General features: G+C 37.1%; 1 pseudogene; it reads left to right on the plus strand.

The window, feature by feature from the left end:
* The first annotated feature begins 1,382 nt into the window (after window positions 1-1,382).
* Window positions 1,383-1,499, plus strand: LOC145292401 (5S ribosomal RNA; annotated as a pseudogene).
* Window positions 1,500-10,351: the final 8,852 nt, after the last annotated feature.

Raw genomic sequence — 10,351 nt, forward strand, 5'->3', positions numbered from 1 at the left:
AAATACAATTATGTTTATAAATTCCGTTATGTTTATGAACACAGTTGTATTTATAAGTACCGTTATGTTTATAAATACCGTTATGTTTATAAATACCGTTATGTTAAAAAATACCGTTATGTTTATAAATACAGTTATGTTTATAATGCCGTTTTTGTTTATAAGTAACGTTATGTTTATAAATACCGTTAGGTTTATAAATACCGTTATGTTTATAAATACCGTCATGTTTATGAACACAGTTGTATTTATAAGTACCGTTATGTCTATAAATACCGTTATGTTTATAAATACCGTTATGTAAAAAAATACCGTTATGTTTATAAATGCCGTTATGTTAATACAGTTATGTTTATAAATACAGTTATGTTTATAAATACCGTTATGTTTATAAATACCGTTATGTTTATAAATACCGTTTGTGTTTATAAGTGCCGTTATGTTTATAAATACAGTTTGTGTTTATAAGTACCGTTATGTTAATACCGTTATGTTTATAAATACTGTTATGTTAAAAAATACCGTTATGTTTATAAATGCCGTTATGTTAATACAGTTATGTTTATAAATATGTTATGTTGATAAATATCGTTATGTTTATAAATACCGTTATGTTTATAAATACCGTTTGTGTTTATAAGTACCGTTATGTTTATAAATACCATTTTGTTTATACAGTTATGTTTATAAAAACAGTTATGTTTATAAATGCCGTTATGTTAATACAGTTATGTTTATAAATACCGTTATGTTTATAAATGCCGTTATGTTAATACAGTTATGTTTATAAATACCGCTATTTTTTATAAATACCGTTATTTTTATAAATAGGCTGTAAACGTCAAGTGAAACGGGAATTTATCATTTTGGAGGAAGGTATTAATTTTGTCTGTATTTAGTTGGAATTGATATATTGGGAAATTATTGGCTGGAGATAAATGTTTGGTATATACATTTGTACAGAATTCCATCACTATAGACGCTTATTTTAAAGTCATAAATTTTTATGTAGTTTACTTCTTAATCTTTTAATTAAAAAAATTTGTTGGTCCCTCGACAAACGGAGGGGGGGGGCCTGTAAATTCACCCTCGTTTGTCCGTTCGTCTTTTCGTCTGTCCGCACTTTTCTCAATAACCACGCCTTGGAATTTTTTGAAATTTCGCACAAACATTAAACAAGATATGAGTAAAAAAGTAACAGAACGGATTTACCGGGAAAACTCCGCCCCCCCCCTCTCAGGGCGCCTCTCGGGTTAAAATAGCTAAAATTGACACTTTTGTGCTTATTAAAAAAAAATTGATGCCTTGGATTTTTATAAAACTTTCTGAAAAGTTGTAAATAACTGATTTCTATATAATTTTGTTTGTCTATACTTTACAATAAATACGGCACAATCACGTTGACACACCGGTTCTCGCCAGATCACCGAAGTTAAGCAACGTTGAGCCTGGCCAGTACCAGATGGGTTACCATTTGGGAAGGCTAGGCGCTGTATGTACCTTCTGGGAAGGTTGGGCATGGGGCCAGCACCCTCACCCTGTAAAAAGACGTCCTTGCTACAAAAGCATCTACAAAAAGTTGTAGATGGCCTATGCCCCTCCAGGGCTCAAGGGTTATGGATGGGATGGATGGATACTTCGCAATAACTCTTAGGTGTGTCCCAGGGGCTCTTTTAGGGCTAAGAAAAACACTTCATTTTTGGGACTATTTTACCATGTTGGTCCAAAATTTTCTGTGTATGTCTATTTAGCAGTTTTGCATGATGCTGAACTCAAATTTTAATATGTTAAGGCCTTGGCGACTTTTGTGGCTAAATGGTGGTGGTGGTGAGGAGAGCAAATAATGGACTTAGTCATTTCTTTTTTTGCATGGTGCAGAACTCAAATTTTCATATGTTAAGACCTAAAACTGCACCGTTTGTTCATTTTCACCAGGATTTAACGTCCACTGGATACTTTTGGGGTTAAATGAGGGGGGGGGGTAAATGCTGAACTTAGTCATTTATTTATGCCTCGTTCACTGTGCATGCTTAACTTGTTTAACATTTAAAAAAATTTTATACTTTTTTAATCTCTTAACTTTCTATTTTTATTTTTATTTAATTTGTTATTGCTGTTATATATTTTTTCCAACTCCTTAACTTTTATTAACTGAATTTATAAAATGAATATAGGTATATAGTAATTTATTTGTCACTTCAATAAGGAGAAATATCGAATAGAAATAGGGATTTTATACCTAGGCATATCGAGGCCTAATGCTTCTCGTCAGAAAAGAAGAAGGAAACTAGATTACAAATAAAGAGAAATTTAACTTACGATTGACATCTCTACTATTATATAAAAAGCCATTTTGTGTGTGTGAGACTTCCTTCATCATGGGTTCCGAAACAACTGAGCCTATGCTTTGCAAATTTCACACAAAGTTAATTTATATGTCTGACAGTGTTCTTAGATATGTTTTGTACAAAAATTAGCCCGATAAGTATCGAAAATCGAAAAAATTCGATCTTAAAAATAGACTTTCTCTCTTACGGATAAAAAAGAATTTTTACAGAGAAATATTTACGTTACACCGGCTAAGGGAAGCAATAGAATATCAGCAAATTATTTCTTCTAACCCCCCCCCAAAAAAAAAAACAGATTTATTGTCATCGAATGATCCCCCTGTTCAGACTCGGGGGTAGCTCGCCATTTTATTAAAATTTTTTCTAATTAATGAGTTCAATTTATGATGAAGAGGTACCATATAAAATCGCCGCAAATCATTTCTTTTAAAACTAAGCATTAATCAGAAGTGATTTTCCCAGAGTATTCATCGTCAAGTCCAAATATCAGCTGACATGATATTGTAAAGAAACACAGACGGAGTTTGATGAACGACATTATCATTATTATTTTTTTAAATTTTCATTTCTTTTGCAAATTAGTCCACCGGGCAAATTATTCCTCATAATATATAATAATCAATAGAAGATTGATTCTATAATAATGCATAAGCATTCTGCATAAAGATATTTAAAAATTGATTACATCTACAAAGATGTAATTAATTTTTAAATATATTTTCTTTGTATGCGCTAAATAGCAATATTATTTCGAATTAACATTTGCTAATGACTTTTTCTCCGAGGAGATTAGCCTACATAGAAAATTCATGGGTTAAGGAAAAAATTCTGAACTGTATTCTTTATTCAAACAATAAATTTTTGTTCTGAAAAATGATGTTCTTCTGAATGAAATTTAAACAAAAAAGTATATATATATATATATATATATATATATATATATATATATATATATATATATATATATATTACTTTATTTATTTATTGTTTATTTATTTTCTATTTATTTATTAATTAATTTATTTATTTTCCATATAGTGTCTTCTAACAACTCTTGCTGACATTTTTTTAAGTGATGACCTGTACATTTCAGTTGACCTATATTATTTTGCCCTATATATCTTTTTCGCGCCTTTAACATTTCCTGTCTGGGTAATTTTGACTTTTGTTTCTCTATTTTATATTTAACTCTATCTCCATTTTTTTTTCTCTTTTTCTTTCCTGATCTTTCTTATTTATATTTATGTCTATATATATATATATATATATATACTTGTTTATTGTTATATAAACATGCTCACATCCCGCTGCTACAAATAGCCACTTGTTTCAATAAAACAACAGATATCATCAGGCAGCGACTTGACTATTCAAAAGTTCAATGAATAATCTTTATTCATTGAACTTTTGAATAGTCAAGTCGCTGCCTGATGATATCTGTTGTTTGATTGAAACAAGTGGCTATTTGTAGCAGCGGGATGTGAGCATGTTTATATAACAATAAACAAGTATTATCAGCTCTTTTTATTGAGCACTATCTAACAACCTCGTTGAATTCATTAGTCCATTACTTTTGAATATAAAAAAAAACCCGAGTATATATATATATATATATATATATATATATATATATATATATATATATATATATATATATATATATATATATATATATATATATATATATATACTCTTTTGTTTAAATTTCATTCAGAAAAACATCATATATATGTATATAACATACTCGTAGCCAAATTGAATATTGAAATGCCAATATCTTTGGTTCTATAGGTCGAAACTACCTGAAAATTCGCAGGCTTTTTGAAGATTATAATACTATTCTATGACTAAAATTTTATGACAATTGGTAAAAAAAAAACTATAGTTTCAAACCAATAAAATATGCTCAAATTCGCCGACATAGTGTCCTGGCAGGCTAGCTTTAGTTTTGCTGCTTCTGTTGTCTCCCCTGTGGCCTTGCCAGGTCACTAATATATATATATATGTGCTTGTGTATGTATGTCAGTGGATTTAAAAGCAATAATTTGCTCAATATCAGTCTGATCATGATTCATGTGTCAGTATGTGTTATCTTCTTAATGTTTGCTTCGCCAAATCGAAAGAGAAACAAAAAACATTACGTTTTTTATTTTCGTTTTTTGTGTTTTTTTTTGCACTTGATTTCGTGCAGTTCAATTGTTTTCTAAAGGGAAATGCCAGTCGATTTAACAGACACACGTATAAGCTTTTAATTGACTTCCAGACTCAGAGGATTGTTGCATAGCAACAAACGTTTACAAGATTTACAGATTATGATTATGTATATTCCTTTCAGTCTGAGAACACACACGCACACACACACACACACACACACACACACACACACACACACACACACACACACATGTATGTGCACGCTTATACACGAAAGTGCATTTCATTACTCATTCTATATAACGTCATATATTTATGTACACGTACATTTATATAAATATATATTTATATATATGTAAATACATTAAAATATATGTGTGTGTATATATATATATATATATATATTCGAGAGAATTCGTCAGGCTGTATATATATATATATATATATATATATATTTATATATATATATCCATATATATATATATATATATATATATATATATATAGATATATATATATCCATCCATATATATATATATAGATAGATAGATATAGATATAGATATATATATATATATCCATATATTTATATATATATATATATTTCTGTTGAAATATATTTTCTTATAATATATACATATCCTTATTTAAGAAGCTCTGTGTAATTACAGAGCAATATAGTGAATGAATGATAAAATTCTGTATTCCAAAGTTCATGATGTTGATCATCTTACAATTCATTCCTTTAATTCAGTTGGCATTTACAGTTCTTGACAGTATCTGTTTCGTAGCACAAAATCACTCACTTAATTATTATATAAATTAGTGAATCTATTTTGCCCTTAACTCATCAGAGGAAATAGCAACAATCAACTCGTCAAAAGGAAATGAAGCATGATTTGACATGATTAAAATCCGAAAATTGGAAGAGAAACTCTAAATACCTTATAATATGTTTACATTACGCCATTTTGAATTCAAAAGAAGTAATTATATATATATATGTATATATATATATATATATATATATATATATATATATATATATATATATATATATATATATACAGTAGCGTCCAAAACTAAGAGGCAAAATTTTAAAACCTAATATTGATTAGAAATAACAACTGTGAAAAGCTGAAATTTGGACAACTGGTAATCGTTATCATCCATAATAATATACTAAAATTTAATCATTTGCAAAGGATAGAAAAAGAATTATAACAATTATTAATTCATTTTCAAAGTAGAAACGTCAAAAAGTAAGGGACAAAATTGAGAAAAACAATGCAAACAGTTTGCTTTATTCAAAATTTTTGATTTCCTCTAAGTAATGAGTCTTACTTAGTCATTTGTAAACGTAAATCAGCTTGCACCATGTTGAAACTCAAAACACTTGATTACTCTGTTAGACAAACTATTGAGAGTGTAACGGTAGTGGTGGAGGGCCGTCATCCGCACTGCTGGTTCTGCTAAAAGCAGGGCCACATGGCTAGGAGCTGGCTCCAAAGGGTAACCCCTAATTAAACGACCCAAAAGGTGGTCACAACCCTTGAGAGAGCGCCAGCGCCAAAACAGGCGGCAACAACACCCTTGCTCCAAGGAAAACCCAAACAACCCAGGAGGCCAAGGGGGAGGAATGGAGCGTGGTAGTGAGACAAAAATGGAAGCGCATAAATACTTCTGCCACCGTCCTACCACCAGCCCCAAAATCGAGGCAGCAGCCTCTGCAAATGCAGCAACAACAACAGTCACCACAGCCGATACCGCGGAAACAGCTGCAGCAACGACAACTACCACACCAGCAAAATCAGCAAGAGCAGCAAGTGCAGCAGAAGCAGCAGCAGCAATGACACCAGCGAGAGCAGCAGCAACTAGAGGAGCAGACATAACCAACGGTCCCCACACCTATCGAGACGGGGATCAAGTGGAGAAAAGACTGCTTCTCTGAGGATGAATCCGCAAGTGAGAGGGAGAAGAACTCAACCTCACCTCTCCCCAATTCATTCGAAAAATTAAAAAAGGAAAACAAAAGAAAAGGGGAAGAAAGGTGGCCCCCACACCCTGTGAACATACACCACCCCCTAACAACAAAATCCACTTCCATCCCCAAATGAGACACTGCACCAACACCAGACACCGCACCAACACCAGACACCATACCAACACCAGACACCGCACCAACAACAAACATGGCACGAACAGCAGACACCACATCAACACCAGACACTGCACCAACACCAGACATTGCACTAACACCAGACACCGCACCAACACCAGACACTACACCAGCACCAGGCATCACACAAACACCAATGAAAACTGAGCTACCACACCAAAAAGAAAAGGAAAAGAATGAATCGAGGGAAGGGAGAGACTCCTCTCTCGCAGACCAACCAAATTAAAAGCCCTTGCCCCCGAGGAACTATGTTATGTAGACCCTCTATCTGTGGCCACAGACATTTCCAATCGGCAGAGGAAAAACTTAAAACCTATGCTCGATTACAAACAGATAGAGGGGAAAGATGTAAATATCCCCTCAAATTTCCCGGATGCCCCGCTCCTAATAACTTTTGTCAGAACTCCAGAGGCCTGCAAAGCCAACTTGTGGACAAGATTGCAGGCCACTGAAGGGGCGTTTCCGGGAATTGAACTGGTGAAGAAAACTGACCCTTCTCTGGACGAACTGTCAAAACAATGCAAGGGAAGGGTCCCAGTGTTGGCCCATCCGTCACTCTACAGGGTCATGAAATTAATTTATCCTTTGGACATCGGTGGCATTGTGAGAGAAGGTCAGTATATGAAAAACCTCGGAGCTGAGTGTGACACACCCTAAAGTAGGTATCATGGTTTTGAATTTGGCTAGTTTGAATGCGAGAGGCTTGACACGGGCGGCTCGTCTCCGGCACGACCTCTTGTCCCTGAGAGTGGATGTGTCTGCGATTCAGGAGACACATTTCATTTCTTCTGTGGACTCTCAGGTGCTGGCCCGAGATTTTGAGGTTTTCATAGCATATGGCAACTCGTGGGGGAAGGAAGTTTCCATGCTGGTTAAATGTACCCTGTCCGCGACGGCCGACGTTGTTCATAGGGATGTGGTGGGCAGGCTGGTTGTGGCCTATGTTGCCATAAAAGATTCTGTGTTTTGGGTGATCACAGTTCATGCGCCCAGCACCGCTCGTGAGAGGGTCTCATTCTTCAGTCTAGATTGTCAGAAGTGGGTAGTGCTAATGGGAGATTGGAACACCATCTTAGACCCTGAGATAGATAAGGTAGGAGGCGATGCTAGAGGATCGGAGAGGTGCGAGTCCAGCCTGGCTGATCTGATGGCTAGATGCAGTCTGGTTGACAGGTTTCGTGTCAGGCATCCGGGGCAGGAGATGTGGATGTGGACCAATAGCATTTCCTCTTATCCAAACACTTACTTGGACAAGATGTTAGTTAGGAGAGGCGAAGTAGACTTCTTATCTTGTCCCACGTTCACTTGGCTAGGCCAGATGGACCATAAACTAGGTATGGCCCGGCTGAAGCTAGGAAATAGGTCTAAGTTAGTGGCTCACTGAAAGTTAAACACCTCCTTTCTGGAGATACAAGACTTCCAAGAGAAGCTAATAGAATTAATTCAAAAAGCACTAGTGGGAGCGGTTACCAGGAGTAAGTGGTGGGTAGGTCTAAAAGCCAAAATTAGAACCTTCTCCGTCAAATATGCCCAGCGCCTCACACTAGATAAGGACAAGACAAAGAAGAAGCTAGAGAAGAAACTAGCCCAGGCTACGAGGGAGGGTGAGAGGGTTAGTCAGGAACTAACTAAGCAGGACCTTCTGTGTAAGAATAGCGAGCATTATGAAGGTCAAGTAGTCAGAGCTAGGCTTAGAAAGGTAGGCAATGAAGCAACCAACTCCAACACTGACGCGCATCATGAAATTTCTAGGCGGGGCTCGGACAGCTGAGGCATGCGCCACTTACGTCTTTCCTCTAATCCTTTACCGACTGGCCGTACTTCCCCTGCCTGCACAACACCTAACAGCTCTTGTCAAACTCTTGTCCTCGCTTCTTTGGGACAAAGGAAGACACTGGGTGAGCAGACAGGTCTGTATTCAACGTCCATGTGAGGGAGGCTTGCGAATGCCGGACTTTAAATGTCATCAAGATGCTGAAAGGCTGGCCTTACTGAGCCACTATATGCAAGATGACCAACCGTGGCACCCTGTGGTTACTGCCACCTTTCCCGACCTTCTTCTCAACCCTTCTATCGAGAGCCATCGCAGGCCGCAGAGAGAATCTGCCTACAGGAAAGAGTGTCGAGCCGCGCTAAACGACTCCTAAGTCCAGCGACCTTGTGACTTCTACCTGTAAGGATCTCCACAGGGATCTAGTGAAGGGGGCCGCCGACGACCCGCTATGTGCATGTTTGGGTTGGCAGCAGAGTGAGATCCGCTCCGCGTGGAGCTGGGCGCCAGGTTCGAGTCATCTGAACAATTCGGAGTTCTCTCTGACCTGGCGATTGACCCGAAATGCACTTCCATTCAACAACATAAAATGCAGTTCCGGGTTTTTGGAGTCGCCTGATTGTCCCCGTTGTGGGACAACGGTCGTAGAAACAACTGATCATGCTTTCTTCGATTGCTGGTCGTATGTCAGCGAGGTACTGGTCGTATGTCAGTGAGTTGACAGCTCACATCAAACCTAAGCATCCTCGTCCAATTACCGTATCCAATGTTGTGGACAACGTGAGGCCGCCATGGGACCAGGAAAGACAAATGGTCTACGTTACGATCCTGGCTGTGGTGAGAATGGTGATTTGGACGTCGCAGCTGCGAGGTTGCCAGGAGGTGTTGGCTTTTTCTGATCAGGATCTGATCGCTTTCTTTAAACACAAACTACGGGTGAAGATCAGATGTGATAGAAGAAGGCTGCATCGCGCGGCATTTGATAGAAGATGGCTACATGTAGCAAGTCTGTGTGTACGAAGAGGAGCCAAATTTGAATATGTGTTCCCCATCTAGGTGTGGAATGCGCAGTTCCATAAAGTAAAATTAAATAAGCTAGCTGCGTGTGTGTTCCTTCCCGATTAGGAAGTCTCCAAGATCCCGACCCCTTCCTTCTTGCAATTATTGTTTTCACCCCTACCTCTAAATTTCACCCATCTTGGAGAGAAAAAAATACAAACTAACCCCCATTCCTTACCCACAAAATTTTCTTTTCTCCATTCACCCCCATCTAGAGGGCATCCTTACTTAGAGACTGACCCACAGAAGCAAGGTTCCTTTTACAAACCTAGTGGAACGGGCAGTCTATCAACTAGACGGGGTTGGGAGGTTCCTACTAATCACTTCCTCCCCCCACCCCGCCCTCGACACAAATGAATTATTGTACAATTTTTTTTTTTGTTTTTACAAGTCAATAAAATTTTTTTAAAAATTGGGAGTTAAATAGGACGTCCCCCAGTATGAAAGAGTGAATGCCGTATTATGGTGAAAGAAGATACTAGCTGTTAGAAACTTTTGATTTTGTTTAGTTCTAGAGTGACAAAGATAACCAACGACGCCCACAATTCCCCCTTTTGAGTTGACCATGTGCCTAAGTTTTTTGTTCAATGTTGATTTTCAATGTATTTTTAACATGAATAAAGGATTTAATATCTCAAAGTGTAGTATCTGTTCCGGCAGATACTGCAAGCAAGGGCCATATGTGGAGGCAGCCCCACATATAAGACCTTGGCAACTCTTCATACCAATTGTCACTATCCAGCTCCCCTACTTCCCGGGGAGTTGGTCCCCATTTTCCCTTCACTCCTCACATTAAAAATCGGCCTTGTGCCTAATTTGCTCGGTGGGGTAGCAAATAAAT

This window comes from Euprymna scolopes, chromosome 13 (genome assembly GCF_053919585.1).
Source record: "Euprymna scolopes isolate OS-2025 chromosome 13, ASM5391958v1, whole genome shotgun sequence".
Lineage (NCBI taxonomy): Eukaryota > Metazoa > Mollusca > Cephalopoda > Sepiida > Sepiolidae > Euprymna > Euprymna scolopes.